We start from the raw sequence: 12,944 nt of genomic DNA, 5'->3' as shown, positions 1-12,944 counted from the left end.
ATAGTTAGTATCCTCATTATGTCAGTAAATCCAAGGGTAACCTATATGAACCTCTTCCCAATGTGAAGTGGCATACCTTGTATCTTCCCAAACATTTCCTCTTCATTTTCTTAGAAAGCAATTTTGTAGCTATGTTCTATTTGTCTTGCTCCTTTTAATACTTTGTGTTACAGAATTGTGTATCTAGTATGTTATATTTTATATAAGAAGGGGGTGGGGAAAATAAGTATATGTATTTGGTTATATTTACAAAAGAAGCAGTTTATTGATAAATAAAAAAATGAAAACAAAACTGAGTCCTATGAGCGGAAGGGGTAGAGTGGAAAGAAAAAAGAGCTAAACAATACTGCTGATATAGCTCATCATATCATTTCAACTTTGAAAAATGTAACAGATTTACATATTGCAAAATTAAATTAAAAAGAAAGAAAAGTAATATCTAAGGACAAAAAAACAAATCTTACAAATGACTGTTGAAGTTGGTGAAATAAACATACTTAGAAAAGAATAATTTTAAATGATGTTGGAAAACCAAGGCTCTGTATCCACAGTAGTATATGTTCAAAGACAAATAGGACTACAAAGAACTGATAGACTTTAGTCTGTAATCTAAGTATTAATAGTCATAGTACTAAGATTATTTTGAAAGTATTTTATAGGTCTGTCTGAGGATAAAGCAATGAAATAGTGGTGTTAAGATTGTTAAAAGTTCATGATTTTTTGTGTAGGTGAAAAGATTAGATCCTAGTAAAAAAAATCAAAGATGTTAAGTACAAATCCTATAGAGCTAAATTTGAATTGAAAATATTTGCATAAAATCATGACTTCTTTGTTTTTAAAAACTATACACATTTTAAACTCTCTCCTATGAAAAGGCCTATAGATAATGCCAATGCAGGAGGAATGAACACTCCCAGCACCCAAAAAGTGCTCTCTTAGTATCATTCCCCACCAACAGAATAGGGGATACCCAGGTTGTGTGTAGAAAACACACAAGAAGACCCAGAGACATCTTGTGGTGGCAGAAAGTAAAGCAGCTATTGAAGATCAAGTGGCAGTGCCAAAAGAATACAGAGCCAACAAAGTAACAAAAAGAGGAGTGAGTTAAATTTGTTGAAATGTTTTATATACACACGAGCCCATTATGGCATTCAAAAGAGACAGCGAGAAAGAGAGAGAGAGAGCCAGTAGTAGCAGCAGCAATAAATTTTGGCATCTTTGAAAATAATTAGCATATCACTTCTTCCTCTGAAAACTGGCTTTGTTAAAGGGAAGAACTAAAGCTTTTCCATAAAACTGTAATTTATGAGATCAAATAGCTATAGCTCTTTGCTATCAAGTTGACTCCAACCCATGGTGACCCCACAAGTCAAAGTAGAACAATTCTCCACAGTGTTTTCAGTGGCTGATTTTTAGGAAGTAGATCACCGGGCCTTTCTTTTGAGACACCTCTGGGTGGACCCACACTTCTAACTGTTCACTTAGTAGCTGAGTGTGTTAGGCATTCCACCAACAAGGAACTCCCAAATAGATATAGTTTATTTGACAAAGTTCTTTGCAGAAAAACTCTGGCTAAAACGTGTGAAGGGAATGATAAAATTAGGAAATGGCAATTTTACAACACTTAATAAATGGTTGTGAAAAGTTAATCACGGCCATTCAATGGAAAGCTGATACTGGGTTTTATAGGAAAGAGATCTCTCTATCATCATGGAACTGAACCATCTGAGCATCACAAATATGAAATGCAGATTGTATTCTAACAGGATTAAACATGAGGCACACAATCCCACCAATAAAACATTCTTACCAAAATGTTGAACTTGAAATTAATCAAGTCATGAAAGCTAACTGTAGCTTACAGGTAAAGCAGAGATAGTAGAAGAAGTTAAATAATCCCGCAAAGAAGCAAACTGTGAAATACAGAATGAGCTATTGTATAGGACAACCCCAGTTATGCAACCCATCAATGGCATGACCAAAAAGGAAAAGCTGTGGGTGGGGCAGGGGAACTGCTGTCAAATAAATACGATTAAAGAGAAATAATAACCAAATGCAAGTCCTGGACATTGTTTGGATTCTGATTCAAAGAAACCATCAAAAACAAGATATTTTAGTTTAGACAGAAACTTTATTGTGAATTTCTTATTAGATATGCTAAGGAATCACTAGTAACTATATTAATAATGGTTTATTGTATTGGGTACAGTATTTGCATTAGGTATGATAGCGGCATGTTTTATAAAGCCATAAAGTATGTAAATTGATTATTTGATTATTACTTTAACTTTCAAATATGTTTATTATATTCCTTTCTTATTTTTGTATTCGTTTCAATTAATTACATTTATTTTAAGTACCTTTTTATTTATGTATTTATTTAAAATTCATTTTATTTATAAATTTAAATATTTATTCATTTATCTCAAAAATAGATTTGAGTAATTGAAGACTAACAACTGAAGACCAGACAAGTTGTGGGAAGGCATCAGGGACATTATACACGAAGAAAGCAAAAGGTCATTAAAAAGACAGAAGAGAAAGAAAAGACCTAAATGGGTGTCAGAAGAGACTCAGAAACTTACCTTTGAACATAGAGTAGCTATAGCAAATGAAAGAAATGATGAAGTAAAAGAGCTGAACAGAAGATTTCGAAGGGCAGCTTGAAAAGACAAAGTAAAATTTTATACTAAAATGTTCAGACTTGGAGTTCAAAAACCAAACGGTAAGAAAAAGCTTGGCATTTCTCAAGCTGAAAGAACTGAAGAGAAAATTCAAGCCTTGGGTTGCAATTTTGAAGGATTCTATGGCAAAATATTGAAAGATACAGGAAGCATCAAACGCAAATGGAAGGAATACACAGAGTCACTGTGCCAAAAAGAACCGGTTGACATTCAACCACTTCAGGAGGAAGCAAATGATCAAGAACTCATTATACTGAAGGAAGAAAACCAAGCTGCACTGAAGGCATTGGGGAAAACAAGGCTCCAGGAATTGACAGAATACCAATTGAGATATTTCAACAAATGGATGTAGCCCTGGGAGCACTAACTCATCTATGCCAAGAAATTTTGAAGACAGTTACCTGGACAACTGACTGGAAGAGATTCACATTTGTGCCCATTCCAAAGAAAGGTGACCCAACAGAATGTGGAAATTACCAAACAATATCACACGCAAGTAAAATTCTGCTGAAAAATATTCAAAAGCGGCTACAGCAGTATATCCACAGGGAACTGCCAGAAATTCAAGCTGGATTCAGTATAGGACATGGAAAAAGGCATATCATTGCTGACATCAGATGGATCTTGGCTGAAATCAGAGAATACCAGAAAGATGTTTACCTGTGTTTTATTGACAATGCAAAGGCATTTGACTGTGTGGATCATAACAAATTATGAATAAAATTGAGAAGAATGAGAATTCCAGAACATTTCACTGTGCTCATGAGGAACCTGTACATAGACCAAAAGGCAGTCTTTTCAACTGAGCAAGGGGATACTGTATTGTCTAAACTCAAGAAAGACGTGTGTCAGGGTTGCATCCTTTCACCATACTTATTCAATCTGTATGCTGGGCAAATAATCTGAGAAGCTGGACTATATGAAGAATGTGGCATCAGGACTGGTGGAAGACTTATTAACAACTTGCATTATGCAGATGACACAACCTTCCTTGCTGAAAGAGAAGAGGACTCGAAGCACAGCCTTCAGTATGGATTACACCTCAACATAAAAAAAACAAAAATTCTCATAACTGGACCAATAAGCAACATCATGATAAATGAAGAAAATGTTGATGTTGTCAAGGATTGCATTTTGCTTGGATGCATAATCAACTCCTATGAAAGCAGCAGTCAAGAAATCAAAGGAGGTATTGCATTAAGCAAATTTGCTGCAAAGGCATTTTTAAAGTGTTGAAAAGCAAAGATGTCACTTTGAGTTCTAAGGTGCACCTGATCCTAGTCATGATATATTCAATCACCTCATATGCATGCGAAAGACAGATGATGAATAAGGAAGAGTGAAGTAGAACTGGTGCCCTTGAAATATGGTGTTGGTGAAGAATGTTGAGTATACCATTGACTGCCAGAAGAACAAATAAATCTGTCTTGGAAGAAGCACAGCCAGAGTGCTCCTTGGAAGTAAGGATGGTGAGACAAAGTCTTGCGTGCTTTGGACATGTTATTAGGAGGGACCAGTCCCTGGAGAAGAACCTCACGCTTGGAAAGGTAGAAGGTCAGTGAAAAAGAGGGAGACCCTTGACAAGATGGATTGACATGGTGGCTGCAACAATGGGCTGAAACACAGCAAATGATTGTGAGGATGCCACAGGACTGGGCAGTGTTTCATTTTATTGACATAGGGTCACTATGACTAGGAACAGATTCGATGGCATCTAACGACAGCAACAATGACAACACAACTTTGCCCAGGAATAACTCTGGATCTTAATACATCCAAAATAAAATCAAAACAAAATTGTCAGCAGTTAGTCTAAGAGAATATACATTATATATATATATATATATATATATATATATATATATATATATATAATCATTCTCAGACTTATTCATTCATGTATCCACGTGCTTATTTAAGAAACAATTATTTAGTTGTTACTGTGTGCCAAGCACTGCATTGGCACATTCAATATGAGTGTGAGTAGAAAACAGTTATGGCACCTGCACACCTAGAACTTGAAATTTAGGGAACAAGACAAAACTTAAAGGGTCACACAACTATAGCAGTGATAAGTGTTACATTACAAAGAAAAGGAACCTGGTTCTATGAGAATATATAATGGGAAAATCTGACCTAATCTACAGAATCAGAAAATGCTTCCTGGAGAAAATGCAAAGAACTGAGATCTCGAGGATGTGTAGGAATTACCTCCACAACAGAAGGTTGTGAGGCATTTTCAGAGGAGAAGAACATGCAAAAGCCCGGAAAGAAGCTTCACACATTAAGAGACTGTAAGGTTCACTGCGGCTAGAGTGCAGGTTACCATCTGGGAGCAGCTCCAGGTAGGCTGGAGAGAGAGGCAAGGAGTTTGTTCTGAGAGAAATGAAAACATTTTTAGATTTATGTTCTTAAAATATGATTCTGGCTGCTTATAAAGAATAGATTATAATTGATTAAGAGTGGAAACAGGAAGATGAGAGAAAAGTTTCAGAAGTGAGTGCATTTTAACATTATTTGCTGGTAAAATAAGCAAAATCTGGTGTTGGATTGGATAAAGAAATGGAAGAGAGGGAAGTGGTAATGACAGCTTTTGTTTTTCTGTCTTGGGAGCTGATTAGTCTTGGTATAATCCCTAATATAGGGACATGGGAAAGAGACAATATTTAAGATTCTTTGCTCAATTTTTATGCTATTAATTGTGAGATGCTTTAGAGGTATCCAAGTAAAGGTGTGGATGCATTTAACAGACAGTGCAAAATCACTCCCCATGTAAGTTATTAAAAAAAACCCATTGCCATCGAGTCAATTCCGACTCAGAGGGATGGATAAATATACCCTGTTCATTATTCTGGTGAAATCCTTGAACTTACGTACGATAGACAGATTTGTAGAATAGCTAAGCTGGCCTTAAACCCATATCCATTGTTGTCAAGTTGATTCTGACTCATATTGACACTGTAGGACAGAGTAGAACTGCCTCATAGGGTTTCCAGGAGCAGTTGGTGGATTGGAACTGCCAACTTTTTAACTACTACACTACCAGGGCCCCTTATAAAGTTGTATTATGAAAATATTCAGGAACACAACAAGTAAAGAGAATAGTATAATGAGTATAAAGTACAAATACTTTATTATAATGAGTATAATATTATAGAGTAGATAATAGTATAAACCTGTTGCCATCCAGTTGATTTCGACTCATAGTGACCCTATAGGACAGAGTAGAACTGGCCCATAGGATTTCCAAGGAGCACCTGTGGATTTGAACTGCTGACCTTTTGGTTAGCAGCTAAAGCTCTTAACCACTATACCACCAGGGTTTCCTAATAGTATAAGAAACTGCCATATACCCTTCATTGAGATATAACAATTTTCGAAATTTTTCCAAATTTGCTTCATCTCTCATTTTTCTTTACTTTTAAAATTTCTTTTCAGAAACATTTTAAAGCAGTTTACACGCTTTATTACACGCCTTTTAAAAATATGCCATTATCACATCTAATGTAAATACTACACCCAATGCAATAAACCACCATAAAATGATCCCCCTTAATATAATTAATATTTCTTTAGCATATCTAATAAAAACCCATTGTCCTGGAGTTGATTCTGACATGGTACAGTAGTTAAGAAATTGGCTGCTAACCAAAAGGGCAACAGTTTGAATTCACCAGCTTATCCTTGGAAACCCGAAGGGGCAGCTCTACTCTGTCCTATAGGGCTGCTGTGAGTAGAAATCAACTTGACAGCAATGGGTTTTTGTTTGGGTAGCATATCTAATAACAAATTCATAATAAAGCTTCTGTAAATAAAATAAATATATTTAAATAAACATAAAATTAATTAAACATAAAATAAATACATTAAATAAATAATAAAATATATAAATAAAATAAGACGAATTAATTAATTAAAAATAAATTCGCATAAATAAAATAAACAAATGGTTGAAAGGAAACAAATTATGTAAATGAATGAATAAGTAAAATAAATATATAAATAAAATATAGAATAAATTAAATAGAAATTTAAAACATAATTGCATAAAAACTGAAAGAAAATAAATACAACAAATAAATTAACTAGATAGTACTAACTAGACAATAGATAAGTGGTAACTTTGGTGAAGGGTAAGACAGTACACAATACGGGGGAAATCAGCACAACTTGACCAAAGCAAAGTCATAGAAGTTTCATAGACACATCCAAACTCCCCAAGGGACTGAGTTACTGGGCTGAGGGCTGGGGACCATGGTCTAGGGGCACATCTAGCTGAATTGACATAACATAATTTATAAAGAAAATATTCTACATCTTATTTTGGTGAGTAGTGTCTGGGGTCTTAAAAGCTTGTGAGTGGCCACCTAAGATACATCTACCAGCCCCACCCCATCTGGAGTAAGAGAGGATGAAGAAAACCAAAGACAAAAGGGAAAAATTAGTCCAAAGGACTAATGGACTACAAGTACCAAAGCCTCCACCAGACTGAACCCTGCACAACTAGATAGTGCCTGGCTACTACCACCAACTGCTCTGATAGGGATCACAATAGAGGACCTGGGACACAGAAGGAGAAAAATGTAGAACAAAATTCAAACTCACCAAAAAAAAAAAAAAAACAAATCAGACTTACCGATCTGATGAGACTGGAGAAATCTTGAGAGCATGGCCCCCAGGCACCTTTTTAACTCAGTACTGAAGTTACTCCTGAGGTTCACCTCTCAAAGATTAGACAGGCCTATAAAACAATAACACATGTAGTTCAACCACGTACATGTGACTAAATGGGCACACCACCACAGCAGCAAAGACAAGAAAGATTGGACAGGAAAGCTGGATGAATGGAAATGGGAAACCTGAGGTCAAGAAGGGGAGAGTGCTGACACGTCACTGTGTTGGCACCCGATGTCAGAAACAGTATGTGTATTAATCGTTTAATAAGAAACTAATTTGTTCTGTAAACTTTCACCTATAGCACAATAAAAATAAATCAATAAAACAAGTGAATTAAATAAAGAAAAATAAGTTAAATATAATATTAATAAAATGAAGTTAATGAAATAAATTGATCAAATAAATAGAAATAAAATAAATTTAAAAATAAACACATACAACTAGTACATAAAATAAAATAAATCCACAACATTAACTAGTTAAAAGAGAACTAAATAAATAAATATAAAAAAATAAAAGCACACCGAGCCTTTTCATTCTTGAGTTGAAGAGTCATGTCACTGAGATGCTACATGTCAAATATTTGTTTCCTTGCCTAAATTTTGTAGAAAATATTAGAAAGCAACAGAAAAGTTCAGTAATTAAAAATTTTAAAAGTGATTAGAAAATGACTGCAAAATCTATTTGTCAAAAAAATCTGACATTGACCCCCTCAAAGCCACAAGGGTGCTTAATGTTAAGAACTCTCATGTCTGAGAATATGTATCAGTGCTCTATGAAAATGTCACAGCCTTGAAAATCCTATGGAGCAGTTCTGCTTTACACACGTGTGGCCGGGTCACCATGAGTTGGACTTGACTGGAAGGCAGCTAATAATAACACTTCGTGAAAACAACTTTGTTGCCTTTATTGTTTTTGCGTTTATTAAATTACAGCATGTGTAAAGAAAAGTGCATAACTTACAGGTTAACCAGCACCCAGATCATAAAATGAAATATTTCCAGTCCACGTAAACCTCTCATGGCCCTTTATCAGTCATTACCCAGCTCCTCACCCCCGACCTTGAGAAACAAAATTCTGGTTTCTAAAGGGACGGATTCGTTTTACTTGGGTTTGAATTCTATACAAATAGAATCATACAGTGTATACTCTTTTGTTTTGCTTTTTCCACTCAACGTTGTTTTTGTGAGATTCATCCATATTGTTGCATGTAGTTGGAGTTTATTCTTACTGATGTAGAATATTCCATTCTTATTAAAATTAGAATATTCAGATATATGTACACATAGTCATCCAAAAGTATGCATAAGAATATTCTTTGCAGCGCAATAGACCCAAACTGAAATCTACTCAAATGCCAGTCAATGGGAGAATGGATAAGTAAATATACTCTGGGTGTTATTTTTCTTAAGCTGCTACAGTACAACACAGGATAGATGTTATTATGGGAGTTTTTTTTTTTTTTAAAGAAAGAATGAATCAAAAGAAGTTTTATATTTATATAGGAGGGTTATAATATCATTATTATTTTTGGTAGTAATGTTGGCAGGTTCTGGTAGCACTGGACCTTGCTCAACACAATTCTGTAAGGACGAGCTGCTTCTGAGGTTTGTCTGCTCACTCTAAGTACTGGTTCTTGGTTCCAATGGTCAGAGCCTACCAAGTCTCAGGGATCAGCTATAACAACCTGGGCACCATGGAGCTGAAGAGAGGATGCTTTGACTTGGGACTCTATAGATAACAAGAGAAGGAACTGAGAATGAGTCGATCTGCCCTATAGAATCAAGTGTACTGGGTTCATGCCACTCTTCAGTTCAAATAGGCTTAAGCATTTCTGGGTTTGTGTCTGTGTGAATGTATGTGTGTGCATATTCATATCCTCAAAGCATACTAAAACATTTCATTACGCAGGTTGCTTATTCATCTTCAATCCCTTCCCGTTAGAAACTGGTTTAACCCTAAGATGGGCAAAATGAAGAAAAAAGGTCTCTAAGCAGTCCCACTGTGGATTCTCTTCTCTTGCTATTGCTCAACTTAACCATTGTGAATGATTTCCTTCTTTGTTTGGTGTACTGTTTGAGTGCCATGCTGGAGCCACATTTCCACTGCTCAAATTCTAACTCTACGGTTTCTGACCATACCTTCCTAGACATACCTTTCTCTACCTCAGTTAGCTCGTTTGTAAAATTGGAATAACAACGCCTAATACATGGGACTAGATCCCACTAAAAAAACCAAACCCACTGCCGTCGAGTCGATTCCAACTCATAGTGACCATATAGGACAGAATAGAACTGCCTAATAGAGTTTCCAAGGAGCGCCTGGTGGATTTGAACTGCCGACCTCTTGGTTAGCAGCTGTAGCACTTAACCACTACACCACCAGGGCTTCCACGGGACTGGATAAAAATAGCAACTAATAAATTAATATAGACCAAATGCTCGGAACACTGCCTTACACATTTTAGTGATCATCTGCATGATGCTGGCTTGCATAAAATTAAAGCCTTTATGGAGACTTAAAGGAGTTCTGGAGGCAAAACTGTTAAGTGCTTGGCAGCTAACTGAAAGGTTGGGAGTTTGAACCCACCCAGTGGCTCTTCCTGAGAACCATCTGGCAATTTGCTTCTGTAAAGATTACCAAAAAAAAAAAAAACCTATTGCCATTGAGTCATTTCTGACTCATAGTGACCTACCCAGAAAAAAAAACCCAGTGCCCTAGAAAATTCTATGGGGCAGGTCTGCTCTGTCACTTGGGGTCTCTACGATTCAGCAGCACACAACAACAGCATAGCTATTTAGGAGATTTCACTGCTTTTGTGTTGTAAGTGTTCAAAGTGCAAAACATAAAGTATAACTTGTCGTGTTCTACATATTTATAGTTACAAGTATTGCTATCCTATTTTGCACAGAAACTAATGAAGTTACATGTCTTCTGAATATATTTTATAAAATGCCTGTGGTCAATTATTTATTATTGGGAAACTATTTGCATGATTTTAAAAAATATTTATGCATATGCTGTGCACATTCTGATACCTTTGTATTTTCTGTTCTGGTAAATAATCAGAATGTGATTTTATACTCTCTGAATTCTTAGTAGAAAGATCATTTCTACTCCAATAGGGCTGACTTTATGGGGTGCACCTTGTGTCATCACATGGGGTCCACATTTAGAAGACCTCATACTTGGTTAAATGCTCTGTGTAGAATCTTGAAATCCCTAAAAATTTTTGAAGAAGGAGCCCTGGATTTTCAGTTTGCACTGGGTCCTACAACTGTCCCTTTTGTTACTATGTTTTTTCTCCTTAATTTTTTTTTTCTTTTGATAGCATGTGTTTTCAGTATTGGAATGCATGCTTACTGAGTGTATTTAAATTTGGGTTAGTAACATAGATTTTGAAAAATATGATCTGGTAATACAAGCCGCAAACAAGGTGAATGGCCCTCTGGCCCCATTGACTATGATATTTCAACAAACTAATGAGAGCTGTATAAATAATTTATTGCAGGTGTCTTTTCATTAGATTACATGGGGAAACCTCTAGTTTTCGAAATATGACACAGAAAAACCAAAACAAACCCATCAGGGATCCCTAACAATCACACAGGAAAGCCATAACTATGCTTGCAAGCCTTATCTTACAGATATAAAGGAAAAAAGGCAAAAGTTTATAAAGCTAACACATCCAGGAAGCACCACCTAATAGAATGCTCAACCTAAACAACAATGAGACTCCAACTCTGATCTGTTGAGCTTCATGTATTTCAAAAGGGACCCACTGAATAGAAGGAAAATTTCTCAACATAATAAAGGGCATTTATACAAAGCCAACAGCCAACATCACCCTAAATGGAGAGAGCCTGAAAGCATTCCCATCGAGATCAGGAATCAGACAAGGATGCCCTTTGTCACCGCTCCTATTTAGCATTGTGTTGGAGGTCCTAGCTAGAGCAATTAGGCTAGATAAAGAAATAAAGGGCATCCAGACTGTCAAGGAAGAAGTCAAAGCACCTCTATTTGGAGATGACAGGATCTTATACACAGAAAACCCTAAGGAATCCTCCAGAAAACTACTGAAACTAATAGAAGAGTTCAGCTGAGTATCGGGATACAAGATAAACATACAAAAATCAGTTGGATTCCTCTACACCAACAAAAAGAACATCAAAGAGGAAATCACCAAATCAATGCCATTTACAGTAGCCCCCAAGAAGATAAAATATTTAGGAATAAATCTTACCAGAGATGTAAAAGACTTATACAAAGAAAACTACAGTGCACACCTGCAAGAAACCAAAAGAGACTAACATAAGTGGAAAACATACCTTGCTCGTGGATAGGAAGACTTAACATTATAAAAATGTCTATTCTACCAAAAGCGATCTATACATTTAATCCAATTCCGATCCAAATCCCAATGACATACTTTAATGAGATGGAGAAACAAATCACCAACTTCATATGGAAGGGAAAGAGGCCCCGGATAAATAAAGCATTACTGAAAAAGAAGAACAAAGTGGGAAGCCTCACTTTACCTGATTTTAGAACCTATTATACTGTCACAGTAGTCAAAACAGCCTGGTACTGGTACAACAACAGATACGTGGACCAATGGAACAGAATTGAGAATCCAGACATAAATCCATCCACATATGAGCAGCTGATATTTGACAAGGGCCCCAAAACAGTTAAATGGGGAAAAGACAGTCTTTTTAACAAATGGTGCTGGCATAACTGGATATCCATCTGCAAAAAAATGAAACAAGACCCATACCTTACTCCATGCACAAAAACAAGCTCAAAATGGATCAAAGACCTAAACATAAAATCTAAAACGATCATGGAAGAAAAAATAGGGACAACGTTAGGAGCCCTAATATACATGGCATAAAGAGTATACAAAACAGTATAACGAATGTAGAAGAAAAACTAGATAACTGGGAGCTCCTAAAAATCAAACGGCTATGCTCATCCAAAGACTTCACCAAAAGAGTAAAAAGACTGCCTACAGACTGGGAAAAAGTTTTTAGCTATGACATTTCCGATCAGCACCTGATCTCTAAAACCTACATGATACTGCAAAAACTCAGCTACAAAAAGACAAATAACCCAATTAAAAAATGGGCAAAAGATATGAACATACACTTCACTAAAGAAGACATTCAGGTAGCTAACAGATATATGAGGAAATGTTCATGATCATTAGCCATCAGAGAAATGCAGATCAAAACTACAATGAGATTCTAACAAGGCTGGCATTAATCCAAAAAACACAAAATAATAAATGTTGGAGAGGCTGTGGAGAGATTGGAACACTTCTACACAGCTGGTGGGAATGTCAAATGGTACAACCACTTTGGAAATCGATTTGGCGCTTCCTTAAAAATCTAGAAATAGAACTACCATACAATCCAGCAATCCCACTCCTCGGAATATATCCTAGAGAAATAGGAGCCTTTACATGAACAGATATATGCACACCCTTGTTTACTGCAGCACTGTTTACAAGAGCAAAAAGACGGAAGCAACCAAGGTGCCCATCAATGGATGAATGGAAAAATAGATTATGGTATATTCACA

The sequence above is a fragment of the Loxodonta africana genome, chromosome 11 (genome assembly GCF_030014295.1).
Source record: "Loxodonta africana isolate mLoxAfr1 chromosome 11, mLoxAfr1.hap2, whole genome shotgun sequence".
In the NCBI taxonomy this organism is placed as follows: Eukaryota; Metazoa; Chordata; class Mammalia; order Proboscidea; family Elephantidae; genus Loxodonta; species Loxodonta africana.
Note: the sequence above shows the minus strand (reverse complement) of the source record.